General features: G+C 38.7%; 1 long non-coding RNA gene across 1 annotated transcript; it reads left to right on the top strand.

The window, feature by feature from the left end:
• Window positions 1–6,295: 6,295 nt before the first annotated feature.
• On the top strand, window positions 6,296–12,978 carry LOC146683728 (uncharacterized). The gene is made up of 4 exons (XR_014917510.1): window positions 6,296–6,469; window positions 8,193–8,225; window positions 12,272–12,431; window positions 12,651–12,978. It is a non-coding gene; the product is annotated as an uncharacterized LOC146683728 (long non-coding RNA).
• The last annotated feature ends 6,189 nt before the right edge of the window (window positions 12,979–19,167 follow it).

Below are 19,167 nucleotides of genomic sequence, written 5' to 3'. Positions count from 1 at the left end.
CTAAAGCACAAGGAGCCACAGGGGAAAAATCACACAGCTATGAGGGAGGACGCAACACTGACAAAGAGAAACATGGGGCTTAAATACACTGAGGGATAACGAGGGGGAATGAGCCACAGGAGGAGAGCACAGCTGAGAGTAATTAAGCAGGACGAAGCAAGGGAAGCAAAACTAGAAACATTAACATAGAGCAGACTGTGAAAGTAAAACAGGAAACACACTGACGGAACTCAAGACATGTGAACTTAACAGACTGGGGGAGACAGAACATAGGGACCTGAAACATGGAACAGAAAGGCACAGTAGATCAACATGAACATAACAACGCCACAGGGGAAGAGTAAAACAAAATGCAGGAACACAGGACCTCTTTCAAAATAAAACAGGAAACATGAGACAGACATGATAATACAAACTTGATAACATAAGACGCGTAGCATGAAACACGAAGGTTGAGGGGAAACTTAAATACAGGGGAAGAAAACACCAGGAGTCTAATAACCAAATGAACTTAGATAACCTTATGAACAAAATTAACTCAAACTTAAAACGCTGGGTCAAAAGACCCAGGATCATGACACTTCCTGTTGTCAGTTGTGGCCCCTGTGTAGAAAACACCCAGGGAGTAGGAGAGCATGCCCTCCACTGAGGAGCGGTAGAAGGCAGCAGCTGCTTCTGGTCCAACTTATTCTTCCTTAGGACATGGAGGAAGGGCAGCCACTGCTGGGCCTTCGGCGGAGATGTAGGTGCCCAGAAACTTGTCATGGGTTTGGGGGTTCTGGCCTTTCTAGCTGATGAGGGCTTGAACACCCGATGAGGGTTGGTGTTAGTGATGAAGCCCTCTACCCATCTCCTGTAAGTGTCTTTGGCTTATTTGATGCCCCTCCTCAAGTTAGCTCTGGCAGTGCTGTACCTAAAATTGTCCCTCAGCCTGAAAGCTGAGTTATCAGTTCTGATCAGAGCCTCTACTTCACTCGTCATCCAAGGTTTCTGCTTAGGAGAAACCTGGAATGGCTTTGGTCACTGTCACATTCTCTGGACAACACTTAATGTAGAAAAGAACATACTGAGTCTCCAGATCTTGCTGTTCAAAGATAGAACAGTCAAAACAGTCTGGTGGTCGGATTATCGTTGGTGGGGGAGGGGTGTTGTTTTCTGCTTGATGTTACTGTATATACATGTTCCAGTGTCCAGTTCCCCCTTGGTAGGACAATTAACATGTTAGTGGAATTTGGGGAGTACAGATTTCAAACATGTCTTATTAAAGTCCCCAGCAACAATATGGACACCCTCAGGGGGTTCTCTCTGTGGTTTCTCCCCTCATTCTTGGCCAGAGTGTCTGTTTTAGTTCCCTTGTGCATACTTTGTGGATCCAGCTGTTTATTCTCCGCTCAAATTCCACCATTGTTATTAATCAAGCTTTATACTCAGCAGGCCACAGCCAGGCTCCACCATCAGCCAGCAGGCCACAGCCAGGCTCCACCATCAGCCAGTAGGCCACAGCCAGGCTCCACCATCAGCCAGCAGGCCACAGCCAGCAGACCCAGCCAGGCTCCACCATCAGCCAGCAGGCCACAGCCAGGCTCCACCATCAGCCAGCAGGCCTAGCCAGGCGCCATCATCAGAAATTCCGCTTCCGGGTCCTTCGTGGTGGCCGCCTCGTGCTCTCGCTTCAGTATGCCACCCAAGAAAGGCCCAACACCAGAGGAGGTTGAGGACATTAAAACCTCCCTCGGAGCGCTGTGCGGAGACGTGGCCGCAGTCAGGGCACAGCAGGAGCTGCTTCTGGGGCTTCTGGAGGAGGTAAAACAGCTACCCCTCCAAAATGCCGAGAAGGACAGACGGATCATGGATCTCGAGCGGCGGGTGGATGAGCTGGAGCAGTACACCCGTACGAACGACGTGGTCATCAGCGGTATTAAAATCAAGCCGCGCGCTCGTACGCGCGCGCGGTGGCCGGGAACGTCGGGGAGCCCAGCGACGAGGAGACCCACTCGGTAGAGCAACAGGTGGCGTCCTTCCTCCAAAGCAAGGGGATAGAGATGGACCTGGAGCACATAGAAGCATGTCACTCACTGCCCAGGAGGAGTGACAGACCGCCGGCCGTCGTTATGAGATTTGTCAATCGGAAGAACAAGGTCGCACTGCTGAAACAAGGACGCAAACTGAAAGGCACGGACGTTTTCATTAATGAGCATCTGATACGAAAAAACGCAGACATCGCGAGGAAGGCAAGGCAACTGAAGAAGAACGGTAAAATACAACATACATGGGTAACAAACTGTAAGATTTTCATTAAGCTAAACGGGACACCAGAAGAGGCAAAAGTACTGATACCCAGCCAACATGTATATATGGGCCCCACCTGGTTTTTGCTCGGGCTGGATGGGTACCATGTGGGCATGGGCTCAAACTGGGCTTTTTGTATGGGGCCTACTTGGGTTCTTCACATTAAACCCATATGGGCCATCCCAAGTGAGCACTTTTAGTAGGTCCTAGCTGGGTCAAACATGGGAAACACTTAACTTGGTCCAAAATGGGAAACACATGTAGGACCCACTTGGGTTTTCCACCTGGGATAGACATGGGCAAACACAGTCATTTAAGGATAGGCTGTTGTTGTGTGCCCCAGGTGGGGCAAAGTTAGGTAATCAATATATTTTTTTAGCACTGATGACATAGGTGGGGCCCACCTGGTCAAACTATATGGGTCGCACATGGGCAAATGCAAGTCAGACCCTGAAACATGTCTATGTGGGCCCCAGGTGGGGCAAAGTTAGGTAATCAATATATTTTTTTAGCACTGATGACATAGGTGGGGCCCACCTGGTCAAACTATATGGGTCACACATGGGCAAATGCAAGTTAGACCCTGAAAACATGTCTATGTAGGCCCCATATGGGTTATGTTAAGTTAATATGGGCATATATTTTATGTGGGCTCAAGATTGTTTAGTATATATGGGACCCACTTGGGTTTCTCACATGAAAGCCATATGGGCAAAACCAAGTGGGAACATATAGTAGGTCCTGGCTGGGTCAAACATGGGAAACACTTCACTTGTTTCAAAATGGGAAACACACGTAGGACCCACTTGGGTTTTTCACCTGGGTTAGACATGGGCAAACACAGTCATTTAAAGAAAAGCGTTTGCTGTGTGCCCCAGGTGGGGCAAAGTTAGGTAATCAGTATATATTTTTTAGTACTGATGACACAGGTGGGGCCTACCTGGTCAAACTAAATGGGTCGCACATGGGCAAATGCAAGTCAGACCCTGAAAACATGTCTATGTGGGCCCCAGGTGGGGCAAAGTGAGGTAATCAATATATTTTTTTAGCACTGATGACATAGGTGGGGCCCACCTGGTCAAACTATATGGGTCGCACATGGGCAAATGCAAGTCAGACCCTGAAACATGTCTATGTGGGCCCCAGGTGGGGCAAAGTTAGGTAATCAATATATTTTTTTAGCACTGATGACATAGGTGGGGCCCACCTGGTCAAACTATATGGGTCACACATGGGCAAATGCAAGTTAGACCCTGAAAACATGTCTATGTAGGCCCCATATGGGTTATGTTAAGTTAATATGGGCATATATTTTATGTGGGCTCAAGATTGTTTAGTATATATGGGACCCACTTGGGTTTCTCACATGAAAGCCATATGGGCAAAACCAAGTGGGAACATATAGTAGGTCCTGGCTGGGTCAAACATGGGAAACACTTCACTTGTTTCAAAATGGGAAACACACGTAGGACCCACTTGGGTTTTTCACCTGGGTTAGACATGGGCAAACACAGTCATTTAAAGAAAAGCGTTTGCTGTGTGCCCCAGGTGGGGCAAAGTTAGGTAATCAGTATATATTTTTTAGTACTGATGACACAGGTGGGGCCTACCTGGCCAAACTATATGGGTCACACATGGGCAAATGCAAGTCAGACCCTGAAAACATGTCTATGTAGGCCCCATATGGGTTATGTTAAGTTAATATGGGCATATATTTTATGTGGGCTCAAGATTGTTTAGTATATATGGGACCCACTTGGGTTTCTCACATGAAAGCCATATGGGCAAAACCAAGTGGGAACATATAGTAGGTCCTGGCTGGGTCAAACATGGGAAACACTTCACTTGTTTCAAAATGGGAAACACACGTAGGACCCACTTGGGTTTTTCACCTGGGTTAGACATGGGCAAACACAGTCATTTAAAGAAAAGCGTTTGCTGTGTGCCCCAGGTGGGGCAAAGTTAGGTAATCAGTATATATTTTTTAGTACTGATGACACAGGTGGGGCCTACCTGGCCAAACTATATGGGTCACACTTGGGCAAATGCAAGTCAGACCCTGAAAACATGTCTATGTGGGCCCCATATGGGTTATGTTAAGTTAATATGGGCATATATTTTATGTGGGCTCAAGATTGTTTAGTATATATGGGACCCACTTAGGTTTCTCACATTAAAGCCATATGGGCAAAACCGAGTGGAAACATATAGTAGGTCCTGGCTGGGTCAAACATGGGAAACACTTCACTTGTTTCAAAATGGGAAACACACGTAGGACCCACTTGGGTTTTTCACCTGGGTTAGACATGGGCAAACACAGTCATTTAAAGAAAAGCATTTGCTGTGTGCCCCAGGTGGGGCAAAGTGAGGTAATCGGTATATATTTTTTGGTACTGATGACATAGGTGGGGCCCACCTGGTCAAACTATATGTGTCACACATGGGCAAATGCAAGTCAGACCCTGAAAACATGTCTATGTGGGCCCCAAATGGGTTGTGTTAAATTAATATGGGCATATATTTTACATGGGCTCAAGATTGTTTAGTATATATGGGACCCACTTGCGTTTCTAACATCAAATCCATATGGGTGGGCATCCAATGTAGGTCCTAGTTGGGTTAGTGATGGTAAATGTGTACATTGGTTCAAAATGGTAGCACATGCTTATGTGAGGATTCTTCTTCTGTGAAGAGCCTGAGAAAGTGTTATTTGAATAAAGGAGGATTTATTTCAAACAAGCCCATCACAGATTGCGCACAACCCAGGGAGTTCTGAAAGTCAAATTGTAAAAATAATCTCAAAAGAAAGTATGAACATAACTCTCTTTTATAACCTGCAGACGGCACCCACGTGGTACCATTCTCTAAGAAATCACCCTAACTTTAACATATTTGGCACAACCTCAGTCTATCACTTTTGCTATCCTTACGTACAGTCAGATGTTCTTGACCCTTCATTTTTGACCCTCTCAGTATTTAGCCTTGGCTAGCAAATGTACTCAAAGTCCACATTGAGACCTCAAGATGTTATGTGTTATCAGACACTACAACCCAGCTGTCAAGTGAGACTATAGGAACTTTGGTGTTTTTGAACATTCAATGTTACTCAAAACACTCTGCACACTATTCCAAATAACTGGTTTGAAACTGGTTACTTTTTAATTTTAGATTTCATTTTATGTACTTAATGTGAACTCTGCATGGTAGGCTGCATGGTGAGGCTCAGATAAGATAAAATAAGGACTTCATGATTCTTCTTAGGTAAATTCACTTGTCACAGCAGCAATAATAAGTGATTAAAACGGACACAAGAGTAGAAAAAAAGAAAAGCAAAAAATACGAATAAAAAACCTAAGATAAAAGTGAATTACACAGACAAAATCCAGATTTGGCATTTGCAAATTAAGGATTACTGGTTGTTCAAACAATTAAGACTATTTACTTGAGCAAACATGCAGTTGAGGATTTTTAGTAGATCAGACACACTCTACTGTATTAGAGAAAAGACAGTTAGTTACATGGAAGATGGAAGTTTTGGTTAATCAGATCCAGTAAAGCTCCTGAAGTATATTACCGATCTGTTAAAATGTTACTCTTCAAACTTGTGCCCTCAAATTATATAACCAGAAATAATTTATATTTTCTTTGAACTAGTGGAAAGGAGAGGGAATGGGGTCTTTCAAGCAGTCACACTTCAACTGTGAAACTCCCTTGTCCTTATGGTGTATTGACACTATTGAAACTTTTCAAAACCAGTCTAATGTTAGAAGAGCTTTTAGGTAAACTGTTATTCTTCTTCTTATCATTATTATATTTTTATTAATTATATTTTTATTATGATGTTGATTTGGGTGACACTTTTTGATAAATATTATATATTACTTTTTAAAACATATTAACCATCCCTATGCTTAAAAAACTTTTAAAAATAAAATTGTTCTTTTAAACTTGTGCATTGTTTGACTTTTAAAATTTTTGTATCAGGTGTAAAACGACTTTTTAAATAAAGTTGTTTTTAATGTGAGCAGCTCCTATTGGCTCGTTTAAAAAGAGGGAGGAGCAGATTGCACCGCCTAGCGTCTAGTCTTCGCGGTCTTTCGTCTGTTGCGCCTTTTCTCTCCCTGGTGTTTAAGAAAGTGGAGGACAAAAGGATACCAAAGAATCGAAAACTATGACAAAGGTAAATACTTAAAGTTTGATACGTTTTCATCAATGGTTATTTTAGTAACTTTCTATAGTCGTCCTAAACGGTATAAGGGGGAGAAGCATAACATCTTTAGCTAGCAGGTAGAACTGGGTTAATTTGCTGCATTGTCTTTGGCAAACATAATTTAAAGTTAATTAAAAAACTCTTACTGCCTATATTCTACTCAATAAAGTTCATCTTATCTTATTCTGTTTTCATTGCACCATTCTCTCTATACAGTTTTTGAATTTACACACTATAACGTACACGGCAGTTTTTTTCTGTGCTTCTGCAACTGTTTCTTGGGTTTTCCTATAAGGTTTTTGTAATTAATTTAAAAAATTTATATTATTTTTTTGGCTTTAGTGGATTCCTGCTCAGCTAACTCGGCCATTATGCACTACCCAGTAAACAAAATGGCTGAACAGTATCTTAAATGTCTGAACATGAGCTAGTCATACCATGTTACGTAATATTCATGTGCAGTGTAGCAAGGTGATTGTTTAAATTACAGGAGTAGATGCCTGCAGCTGAAACGGTTTTCTGATCTGAATACGGTAATGTTACCAGATATGCATTGTACTATGGGAAAACGGTGGTGGATCAGTGTGTAAAAAGCCCCCAAAAGAAACACACAGCGTCTTTAGCTCAAACACTGTCTGATCACTCTCTTAGATACTGTGCTGTTCCATCTAGTTATTGGTTACTGAGAAATGTTAGGTCATTAATTAATTAAGAGAGTGCAGCTGTTCAGATCAGATGGTGAAGTAGGAAAATGCAGAACATGTTATTATAGCTGAATGCTGTGTAAAATACTAGTAATAAATCTAACTCCCATTTATGGCTTTTACTACTGTGGGGCTAAATAAAAAATTACAGACAATGAAATCTGCTACAATTACAAAGCTTAAGTTTAAAACAATTATTATATATTAAGCATTTTTTTGCTCTTTTTTTTTTTTTAATTCTTTTTGCTAATAATGGACTCAATTTTATTATCAACTTCAAAGACCTATTAAACTTTTAAACCATTAAATCCAGGAAATTAGATGCCCGTAAATGTACGAGACCCTCTTTATGTCTAGTATCCCCAAATATTTAATAATCCTTTCTAAAAGTACACAAATTTTGTTCTTTTCAATTAAATATTGCATGTTCAATGTATTCTTGAGCAGGTAAAAATTCCACTAAATTAGTTTTTGCATATTTTTAAGTATAATCAAATTTTTATAGTTTGCGAGTACTTTTAATTTGGAGATTTTGCCACTTGATTTGAAGTTTGGATAGTGCTTTATAGTAATTTGTAAATGTTTTGAACTCATCTGGCTTCTTAATAATTTAATAAAAAATTAACAAGCCATGTAATAATTTGAAAACCACTAGGGACCACTTATAAAAAAGTAATTCCTTTTTTACTTAAAGGAATTTAGGATTTATGTCTGTCAAGTCATTTGTTCTGGCATAAGTCACCATTTTGATATATCTTCCTGTGACTTTAAAGTCTGTCAGCTAGTTAGATACATTTTTGCACTGCTAGTGTTTTCTGCTTGAATTAGTCAGTTTATCATATAAACACATGCAGTGCCTTTCAAACTTTTAATTACACTGTTCATTTTGTGCATTAGTAAGAGAATCTTTTATATTGAATTATCCTGGGAAAAAACAAAAATGTTTGTATTTTCTCATGCACTTTCTTTCATTTCCTTATCACGTTTAGATTCTTCAAGATCACAAGCACCATCTTTGACATGTAAGTAACTTTCATATTATTTGTATTACTTATTATTATTATTATTATTTTTGAAAAGTGATGGTCTTTGGGGCATCCTTTTTTTTTTATTGGTATTAAGTATATATATTTATTTAGGCACAGGAGGCAATGATCTATTTTAAAATTTAACATTTATTTAATTTTCATCTTTTATGCTAACAATAATGCCAACAGTGTTCTCTTCACTTGACCCACAACTCTGACAGTTTTGGTCCTCTGCTCTCCTCACAATTGGCTGATTTCCATCTGAGCTGCTACTGTCAACTGCATTAAACTGATTTTACATTGCCTTGTTATTCTAATCTTTATCTGCGTTTTGGACTCCAAACATTCACACCTGCTGTTAGTAACCAGAGCTCACAAGAGTGTAAGGCGTGTAGTTCAATAAAGTGATCGATGTGTTCACTAGCTGATTTCAATAAACCGGTAACTTATCAAATCCATATTTTATAGGAAGTACATTACTGATAAAAGTGGTAATAAACACGGTAACCAATAAAAATTTAAATTTCCTGTTATAAAAAAAAAATACCGCAGTGAGCTCGGTTTTCTAACACCAGGTGTGAACATCTACAGTCTTTAAGCGCTGGTAAAGATTTAAAAATAAAAGCATTCAATAACATAACATTAAACAGTAAATTAGTTTGATGGTGTTGACTGCAGCAGCTCAATGTTAATCAGCTGATGGTGATGGAAGCAGATGAGCGTTTTTCATCATGGTTGTTAGTGATGTGTTGGTCAAAACGAAACGGCTCTTTGAAGTGAACGACACAAGCGTGTTTTTTCTCTCTCTCTCACCCTCTCTCTCACACTTTTTTTCCGCTTCACTCTGCACGCGAGCCTTGTGCTTTGCGCTGGGAAGAGGGGGGAGGGGCGGTTGTTACACACGCAGTAGCACAGTAACAGAGCAGGAGGGAGAGAGAGAGAGAAAGAGAGCCAGGGACAACAACGTCACATTAGAAAGGTATAGTAATCATCCACAACTATTTTCAATTGCGGATGATAAAGGATTCAGAAAGTTTATTCATGCAGGCCCATATGACAGAGAATGTGCATCTTCTTTTTGTTTTCATATTTTAATTTATATTTAATTGTGTTGTGGTTTGCAGTGTTTTGTGTTGTTTCACTTTAAATTTGTTTAAAAGGAAAAAGCTGAAAATGTAAATAGTTAAAAGTTGAAATGTAAATAGTTGTTTTTTTTGTATTATATGATTTATTTATTACATTTTATGTGGAGAGAATAAATAAAAGTATATTTACGGTGGCTGCTAGAGACAAAGCACGTACAAACCCCAAAACACGTAAAAACTCCATAGCACGTACAAACTCCAAAGCACGTACAAAACACAACAGAAGTGCTCCAGGATGCTAGGCACAGTGTTGAGATTTTGTTACCTAGTGGCTACACAAGCCAGGAAGTACCAACGACCGGATTTGGTGTGTGGTAGTAACAGGTAAATGAACAGCTTTTGGAATTTTTTATGAATATATATGAGTGCTTGTGTATAAATACACAAAAAATACACATATGATTTCAATTGTGTAAATTAAGTGATCTAGATAGCTCTGTTTTGGAAGTTCAGTTGACGCTAGAAATGGGTTTTGGAGTTTGTACATGCTTTGTCTCTAGGGGCCACCATATATATTTATATATAAACATATATAAATAAAACCACATTTCTTTTTTTACATTAGTAATTCCTTTTGTTCATAATTTTATATTGTTGTTAATAATAAATTAATTAAAGCAACAAAACAACCTGAAGAGCCGGTTGGGAGCCGAAAGAGCCGGCTTTCTAAAAAGAGACGAAAATCCCATCACTAGTTGTGTAATATGCTGGTATTGATATGATCAAAAATGAACTGAGTTGTTTCGTATTCTATAGAAATTGTACATCTAATTAATAACAAGGCTTTCTGCTGATGTTATTAATTAAAAATTTATTGTTTTATTTTTAAGCAACAACTTTTTAGCATGCAATCAGTCCATGCTGTACAGGACAGATTTGTAAACTGTGCATACAAAAATAGACTATTTTACAAAATTGCTCTTTCAACAAATGTAAATCACAGCAGATTTTTTTTGTTGTAGGTGCACTGTCACAACTAGAAATGTGGGGGGAAGTCCTCAAAGTTGAAGGCAGAACAGGAAAATACATGGAAATAACAATTTTCCTTTAAATGGTAAATGGCCTGCATTTTTATAGCGCTTTTCTAGTCCCTAAGGACCCCAAAGCGCTTCACACTACATTCAGTCATTCACCCATTCACACACACAATCACACACTGGCGATGGCAAGCTACATTGTAGCCACAGCTGCCCTGGGGCGCACTGACAGAGCACATCAGTAAAGGTCGATCTGGATACTTGATAACTGTTGGTATAGGTATGACATGAATTTGAATCTCCATTATCACAGGTTTTAATTGGGAGGGAACATGCAGATATACAGGAGGACTATAAACAGCAATTCCTATTGCATACAACTGTTTTAGAAAATACCAACAACACTGTTAATTTATCACTTGCTGGTCTATAGACTTTACAGTGTGGATGGATGGAAAATCCATCTGGCTCCACTCTGGCTGAATTGGTGCTACAAACAACTCTGCGCTCGGCTTTCCTGGCTGTGTGTGGATTTATACTTACACATCCAAATTTTGACCCTATTTTTCTTCCTTTCAGCTGATTGGTCAATTTCATGTCAATCACCAATTAAACAATCCAATCAGAGAACATCTCCAGAAGTTGATTCTGTTCATCTGGACGTAGCATTTTCAGTGGGAGAAAATGCTGCAAGCGCTACGTCCAGATGAACAGAATCAACTTTTGGAGATTTACTTACCTGGATGATTGAGCATGCATCAAGACAATCAGAGAACAGATAGGTTTGGCTGTTGGAGGGCTGCATTACGGAGCTTCAGGTCCTGGAAGAATAAATTCCCTTTTACATACCAGACCAGCATTTTTCTTCATTAGCACGAAGGAAAACAGTCTGTGCGTGTCAGAGTTCTGTGGTTTTTGTGTCACAGGGCTTATAATATGTGTAAAAATCTGGCCAGGGACCATCACATCACACTGCTATCATATTTTTCTGTTGCTATCATGTTTTTTTTCTGAGATGTTGTTACTTTTATGACAGATGTAACGAGAAATCTTCCAGAAAGTTAAATTTTTTATTCTAATCAAATATTTGATTCTGATAACAGATAAAGATTTTTTTTTTTACTTTTGTTCTGCTATTTCATAGTTTATACAAATTTTGGCCAATTCCTATTTATTTTAACCCTTTAGCCCCCAAAAAGTCGCCAGCGACAGGTTTTTCCAAACCTGTCTCGTCAAACCTGAGCTCTGCCAGGGGCCCAACACGCCTGGACTTTTAGAAGAAAAGAGATGTCCGAAAATAAACCACAGGGTCAAATACTTAATTTTGTTCAGTGTTTTAGAGTTATTAATTTGAATTGACTAATTTAAATATTTTATTCATGTACATTTTGATTGCCTTTAGTAAAAATGGCAAAATTTCAATTTCTTTTTTCTTTCTGTTATTAATCCTTGATTACATTCATATAGTATACAGTAGAGGAAAAAACCTACCAGACCTACCAGTTATCCTGCGTAACATTATTGGGGATAAAGGGTTAAGGAAGCGCAATTAATTTTTTTAGTTTAGCTTGTGTTTACTACCATTTTTTTTTTATCACCACACAGTAAACATTAAGTAATATGTAAAGTGTCCATTTATCCTCCATTCCGGTCCATTATCTTAAGCTTAGGCTGCTGCCCCTCGACCCAATCCGGTACTAAGTAGAGAGGCCCAGACTTCGCTCTCTCCAGGCACTTGGCCCAGCTCTTCCGGGGGAATCCCAAGGCATTCCCAGGCCAGCCGAAAAACATAGTCCCTCCAGCATGTCCTGGGTGTTCTGGGTCTCTTCCTGGTGGGACGTGCCCAAAACACCTCACCAGGGAGGCATCCTAACCAGATGCCAGTATCTAATCTGTCCTTTTTGTATGTTCCCCTCAGGTTGCCATGGTAGCAGATACAGGGGAAACAAGTGTAGACGATGCCACAAGAAGGATGATGAAATTCCTCATATCACCTGAGCTGGCTGTGGAGTACAACATGCTTGGCCGACATGGGGAAAAAAAGTTCAGAGATTTGCGTCTTTTTAATGTTGTGTATGGTAAGTTAGTTTCACTTGAGACATTTGAACTTTAGAAAACTAAACTTTTTTAATAAAGTGTTTGAAAGTGTAACTGAGATTGGTTATCATGCAATTTGTATATATTTTTTGAGGCAATAAAGTGAAATAAACATTGTTCTTTGAAAATCATCACCAAATGAAGTAAGCTAAGATTAACTTTACTTTGGCTTGCCCGTTTTTCTTCTTCTTCATTTGCAGAGGCACTGAAGAATTATTTAACATCAAAAGTCAACTTGCAAGAAGCAGAGAAGGCTCTGTCCAAGTGGTTCAGTGGAGCTAAAGACAGAGGAGGACCGAGGGCTGCAAGGGTACAAAATAGACTTACGGCTCTGTAAAAAAACAAACCCTGCTGATTCAAGATAAGCTTTTGAGTTTTCCATCTGACTTTTTCCCCATGTTGCTACAGTTCCAAATATCTAAGGAATTTTGCTGTAGTTTGACATTTCTAGTTTTTAAACGTTTACGCACTTTGGAATACAGTTACGTAAAATCACAGTTGTTGGACAAAATAAATGTGAAAAATGTTGTTTTGTGTACCCTCGTGATTTTTGAAATGGTTTTATTTACAAACTAGATTTTGTTTGCGGTCAGCTTTAATATATTTGGTGTCTTTGTGTCACAGAACCCGTATTAGCCGTCTGAAAAATTGATTTTGTGACTGTTTTACTACATGGGGCCCACTCAGTGCCAGAACTTAGTCAATTCAAACTAGAAATAAGATGCAAATACAGAACCCACTGCTAATGCCATTCCAACTTTTTAGCTCATGTTTTCCTCATGTTGTACCCACTAAGAACTTGAAAAATGGGGCCTAGGTGGGTTTCAGTGTACTTTGCCCAGTTGGGGTCCATTTAGTTCCCAGATTTTACCAATATAACACCGAGATGGGCTTATAAAATGGGGCCATTATGGAACCCGCGGACAATCCCACTTAAAACCCACTTTTTAGCCTATGTGGTACTCACATGGTACCCACAAAACAACTTGAAAGGTGGGGCCTGGGTGGGTTTCTTTGTACTTTGCCCAGTTGGGGTCCATTTAGTTCCCAGATTATACCAATATAACACCGAGATGGGCTTACAAAATGGGGCCATTATGGAACCCGCGGACAATCCCACTTAAAACCCACTTTTTAGCCTATGTGGTACTCACATGGTACCCACAAAACAACTTGAAAGGTGGGGCCCGGGTGGGTTTCTGTGTACTTTGCCTAGTTGGGGCCCATTTAGTTCCCAGATTTTACCAATATAACACCGAGATGGGCTTATAAAATGGGGCCATTACAGAACCCGCGGACAATCCCACTTAAAACCCACTTTTTAGCCTATGTGGTGCCCACATGGTACCCACAAAAACTTGAAAGATGGGGCCTAGGTGGGTTTCAATTCAATTCAATTCAATTCAATTTTATTTATATAGCGCCAAATCACAACAAAAGTCGCCTCAAGGCGCTTCATAGATACAGAGAAAAACCCAACAATCATATGACCCCCTATGAGCAAGCACTTTGGCGACAGTGGGAAGGAAAAACTCCCTTTTAACAGGAAGAAACCTCCGGCAGAACCAGGCTCAGGGAGGGGCGGCCATCTGCTGCGACCGGTTGGGGTGAGAGAAGGAAGACAGGATAAAGACATGCTATGGAAGAGAGACAGAGGTTAATAACAGATATGATTCAATGCAGAGAGGTCTATTAATACATAGTGAGTGAGAAAGGTGACTGGAAAGGAAAAACTCAATGCATCATGGGAATCCCCCGGCAGCCTACATCTATTGCAGCATAACAAAGGGAGGATTCAGGGTCACCTGGTCCAGCCCTAACTATATGCTTTAGAAAAAAGGAAAGTTTTAAGCCTAATCTTAAAAGTAGAGATAGTGTCTGTCTCCCGAATCCAAACTGGAAGCTGGTTCCACAGAAGAGGGGCCTGAAAACTGAAGGCTCTCCCTCCCATTCTACTTTTAAATACTCTAGGAACAACAAGTAGGCCTGCAGAGCGAGAGCGGAGCGCTCTAATAGGGTGATATGGTACTACAAGGTCATTAAGATAAGATGGGGCCTGATTATTTACTTTTCTGTTTCTGTTTCTGTGTACTTTGCCCAGTTGGGGTCCATCTAGTTCCCAGATTTTACCAATATAATACCAAGATGGGCTTATTAAATGGGGCCATTATGGAACCCGCGGACAATCCCACTTAAAACCCACTTTTTAGCCTATGTGGTGCCCACATGGTACCCACAAAAAACTTGAAAGATGGGGCCCAGGTGGGTTTCTGTGTACTTTGCCCAGTTGGGGCACATTTAGTTCCCAGATTTTACCAATATAACACCGAGATGGGCTTATAAAATGGGGCCATTACGGAACCCGCGGACAATCCTATATGGGGCCCATTTTTCAGCCCATTTCCAAACCATATGGGCCCCACATATAAATGTTGGCTGGGTAGTGAGGAACATGGAGGATCTGGACAAGTATAACTGACACCAATGTATCAATTACACCAGGAAATGACATGGACACGTTGAAATTAGTTCTTCAACAGAAAGTAATTGATCTAGATTGTGAATATAAGGAGCATAATATAATAGATCCAGAAATAGATTCTGAAAGTAACTTTCTCTCTTCTTTTGTTAAAAATTGTAATTATTTCACTCAGGAACAATATGAAAAAGAAATTAACCTAGACGGGAAGCTCTCATTAATTCACTTTAACAGCAGAAGTATGTACTCTAATTTTGATTTCATTAAGGACTATTTGCAACAATTTTCTCGCCCCTTTAGTATTATAGCCATCACTGAAACTTGGTTCAATGTCGATAAAGGAATAGATTTTTGTTTGAATGGATATGATTTAAAATACATGAATAGATTAAATAAGGCGGGCGGTGGGGTTGCTATATATGTTCATAACTCTATAAAATATAATGTTTTAACAACTATGTCTATGGCTATTGATGGACTTTTGGAATGTTTGACTATTGAGATCATGAATGAAAAAAAGAGAAATGTTATAATAAGTTGTATATATCGGACACCCAGTTCAAGTATTGACACTTTTAATGAATGGATAGAAAAAACGTTTGCTTCGGTGAACCAAAAATTACTATTTATCTGTGGTGATTTTAACATTGATTTGCTAAATCCAACAAGGTTAAAAGCCATTGATGACTTTACTGACACAATGTACAGCTTATCACTATATCCAACAATAACAAAGCCAAGCAGAATAACATCACATAGCGCCACTATTATTGACAATATTTTTACTAATGTCATGGATTTCCAAATTAATAGTGGCCTGCTTGTCTGTGATATAACTGACCACTTACCAGTTTTTACTTTGTGTGACTGTGATTTAAAAAAAATAGATACCAAGATCATGATAGCAAAGCGAACAATAAATGAAGAAGCAATTCATGCCTTCAATTTCGATTTAGCACAACAAGATTGGAGTTCGGTGTATGAAGAGTCAGATGTGGACAAGGCTTATGATAATTTTCTAGATATTTTTACTATGTGGTACAATAAACATTGTCCTGTAAACGAACACATGACAAAGAAAAAAAAGATAAAAAGTCCTTGGCTCACAAAAGGAATTATTAATGCTTGCAAAAAGAAAAACAATCTGTATAAACAGTTTATCAAAGTAAAAACAAAAGAAGTGGAACAAAGATATAAAGCATATAGAAATAAATTGACTGATATTATAAGAACGAGCAAACAACTTTATTATAGAAGAAGATTATATGAAAATAAAAACAATATAAAAGGAACTTGGGATGTGTTAAACAACTTAATTAAACAAGGATCTTCTGGAACATCATATCCTGAATATTTTACTGATGCAAATGGTGAAAATCACAACATGAGTAATATTGTCGATGGGTTCAATAAATTCTTCATAAATGTTGGCCCAGAACTAGCAGCGGACATCCCGTGTCATAAAAATGAAAATATCAGTTATATAAAATCAAATCCCTTTTCACTGTTCCTCTCAGCTACAAATGAGCAAGAAGTAATAAATATCACATTAAAATGTAAAAGTAAGTCTTCAATGGATTATCATGACATAAATATGTCTGTAGTTAAACAGGTTATTCTGAATATTGCTAGTCCCTTAACATATATCTGTAATTTATCATTTCAGTCCGGTTGTTTTCCAAAAAAAATGAAAATTGCAAAAGTAATACCACTATATAAAAGTAATGACAAACACAGTTTTACCAATTATAGGCCTATTTCTCTACTGCCTCAATTCTCAAAAGTTCTAGAAAAACTTTTTAATTCAAGATTAGAAAAATTCCTTGAAAAACATCAAATAATAAATGTTGGTCAGTATGGTTTCAGAACGCAAAGAACCACTTCAATGGCGATAATTGAGGCAGTAGAAGAAATTACTGATACACTGGATAAAAATAAATATGCAGTTGGTATTTTTGTTGATCTCAAAAAGGCCTTCGACACAATCAATCACTCAATTTTACTGGATAAATTGGAAAGATATGGTATTCGAGGGAAAGCTGGTAACTGGTTAAAAAGTTACCTAACGGGTCGGGAACAATATGTTAGCATAGGGCATTACCATTCAGAGAAACTTGGTATTACATGTGGTGTTCCCCAAGGGTCAGTGTTGGGACCAAAACTTTTCAATGTATACATAAATGATATTTTTGATGTTTCTCAAGTACTTAAACTCATACTGTTCGCAGATGACACCAACATATTTTTCAGTAGCGATGATTATACTGATCTTGTAATGACCGTAAACAGGGAGCTAAAATTAATAAAAAAATGGATGGACATAAATAAATTATCATTAAATATAAATAAAACTAAAGCAATGTTTTTTGGTAATTTAAAATATAATATAGAATTACCAATTATCATTGAAGGTGTACCAATTGATAATGTGAGTGAAAACAAATTTTTGGGAGTTATAATTGATAACAAAATTTCATGGAAACCCCACGTCAGACACATAAAAACCAAAATTTCCCGAAGCCTCGCAGTTTTGAACAAAGTGAAACAATTCCTTGATAAAGATGCACTTCGTACTCTGTACTGTACCCTGGTTCTTCCATATCTTACATATTGTGTGGAAGTGTGGGGAAATACATATAAAAATACAACTAATCCATTAGTCACAGTACAGAAACGAGCACTGCGTATTATTCACAAGGCTGGTTATCTAGATCATACTCACAAATTCTTTCTTCAGGCAAAGTTACTTAAATTCCAGGATCTGGTTAATTACAATACATCCATAATTTTGTATAAAGCTTTTACTAAACTTTTACCGGCAAATTTACAAACTAGATTTGAAATTCGAGAAAAGGTTTATAATGTGAGAGGCTTTGGAGAATTCAAATTACCCAGAACTCGAACAACCCGTAAAGGCTTTTGTGTGTCTGTATGTGGTGTGAAAATCTGGAACAGTCTGAGTTTACAATTGAAACAATGCAAAAATATTCATAGATTTAAATTTCTCTACAAACAGTTGGTCTGGTCACAGTATACTCAATGATGGGTTTTAGTGTGCTCTGTAATGTCTGTCCTCTTACCATTGCTGGTATGGATTCCAAAATAAAAAAAAAAAAAATAAAGTGTGAGTATGTATGTACATATATGTACTTGTGTGTGTAGATATATATGTATGTATATGTATGTGTGTTTGTTACTTGTAGTTATTACTGCCTGTTACCTGTGGTAATGCAATTTATAATTTATATATTCTGTATTCAGTTATGAAGGCTCTAATTGTTGGTTGCGAGCTGCCGCTTAGATGCTTGTATGTGCCCGGAGCTGTTGATGGGTCTGTATGCAATGATGGGCGTAGCTGCGGGAAGTTTATTGTTTTTTTTGTTGATGAGTGAGTATAGGGGTGGGATTTAATAAGTTTTCTTCGTCCCACTCCTTTTTCAGGCAATTTTTGTTTTGTGTATTTTATGTTCAATATAGGTATTTGTTGTGCCTGAAAATGAATAAATAAATGAAATGAAAAAATGAATGAATACTGGCTAAGGAGTTAACAGCAGGCAAGATAACACTTATGGACATTTCCACTGTATTTATAAACCATATTTATTATAGTATAATGTAACAAACATTCCTGCCTCTAAAGTAATTACTTTATAGTATGAATACATGAGCCCACTGGCTCATGGTTTGTTCTGGGGCAGGGGCAGGCACCTTTATTAGCCTGAGTTAATGCTTCTGAGGGTGGAGTTCAGGTTAGTGCTGTTAGGCTGGCTAGTAGTCCAATAGTCATGGGCCGATTCTTTAGAATTTTGTTTAGTCAACGGTTTGAAGTTTGTTTGTACACATTTCTTTTTGGCTGTTCATACCACCTGCCTGGTTGTCAGTATTTTTTTGTAAATAAATTGCACGTTGGGTGAAGATAATTCCTTCCTCCACCACATCTATCCCCCTTACAGGGACTAAATGGCATTAGATGCCACAGGAAAAGCATTACATGCAAAATGAAGTTTTAAAAAGTGGCCTGTCATTTATACATCATGTCACAATATCAGGTTGAGTTGTCTCGTGCCACATGTCGGGGTGCTCCTCTAGTGCCTCGGGGTCATAGGCCTATTTGACCGAGGAACAAACGGCTGATAGTCGTTTGGATTTGGATACACACAACGTGTATTGTCCTAACAATACAGGACATGATAGCACAACTACCATGACAAACCAAATAGCCCCACAAAGCTTGTCTT

Source organism: Copadichromis virginalis, linkage group LG22 (assembly GCF_057382275.1).
Source record: "Copadichromis virginalis isolate Kocher_CV1m ecotype Utaka linkage group LG22, C_Virginalis_male_GT1.1, whole genome shotgun sequence".
Taxonomy (NCBI): Eukaryota; Metazoa; Chordata; class Actinopteri; order Cichliformes; family Cichlidae; genus Copadichromis; species Copadichromis virginalis.
Note: the sequence above shows the minus strand (reverse complement) of the source record. Positions and strands in the feature narration are given on the sequence as shown.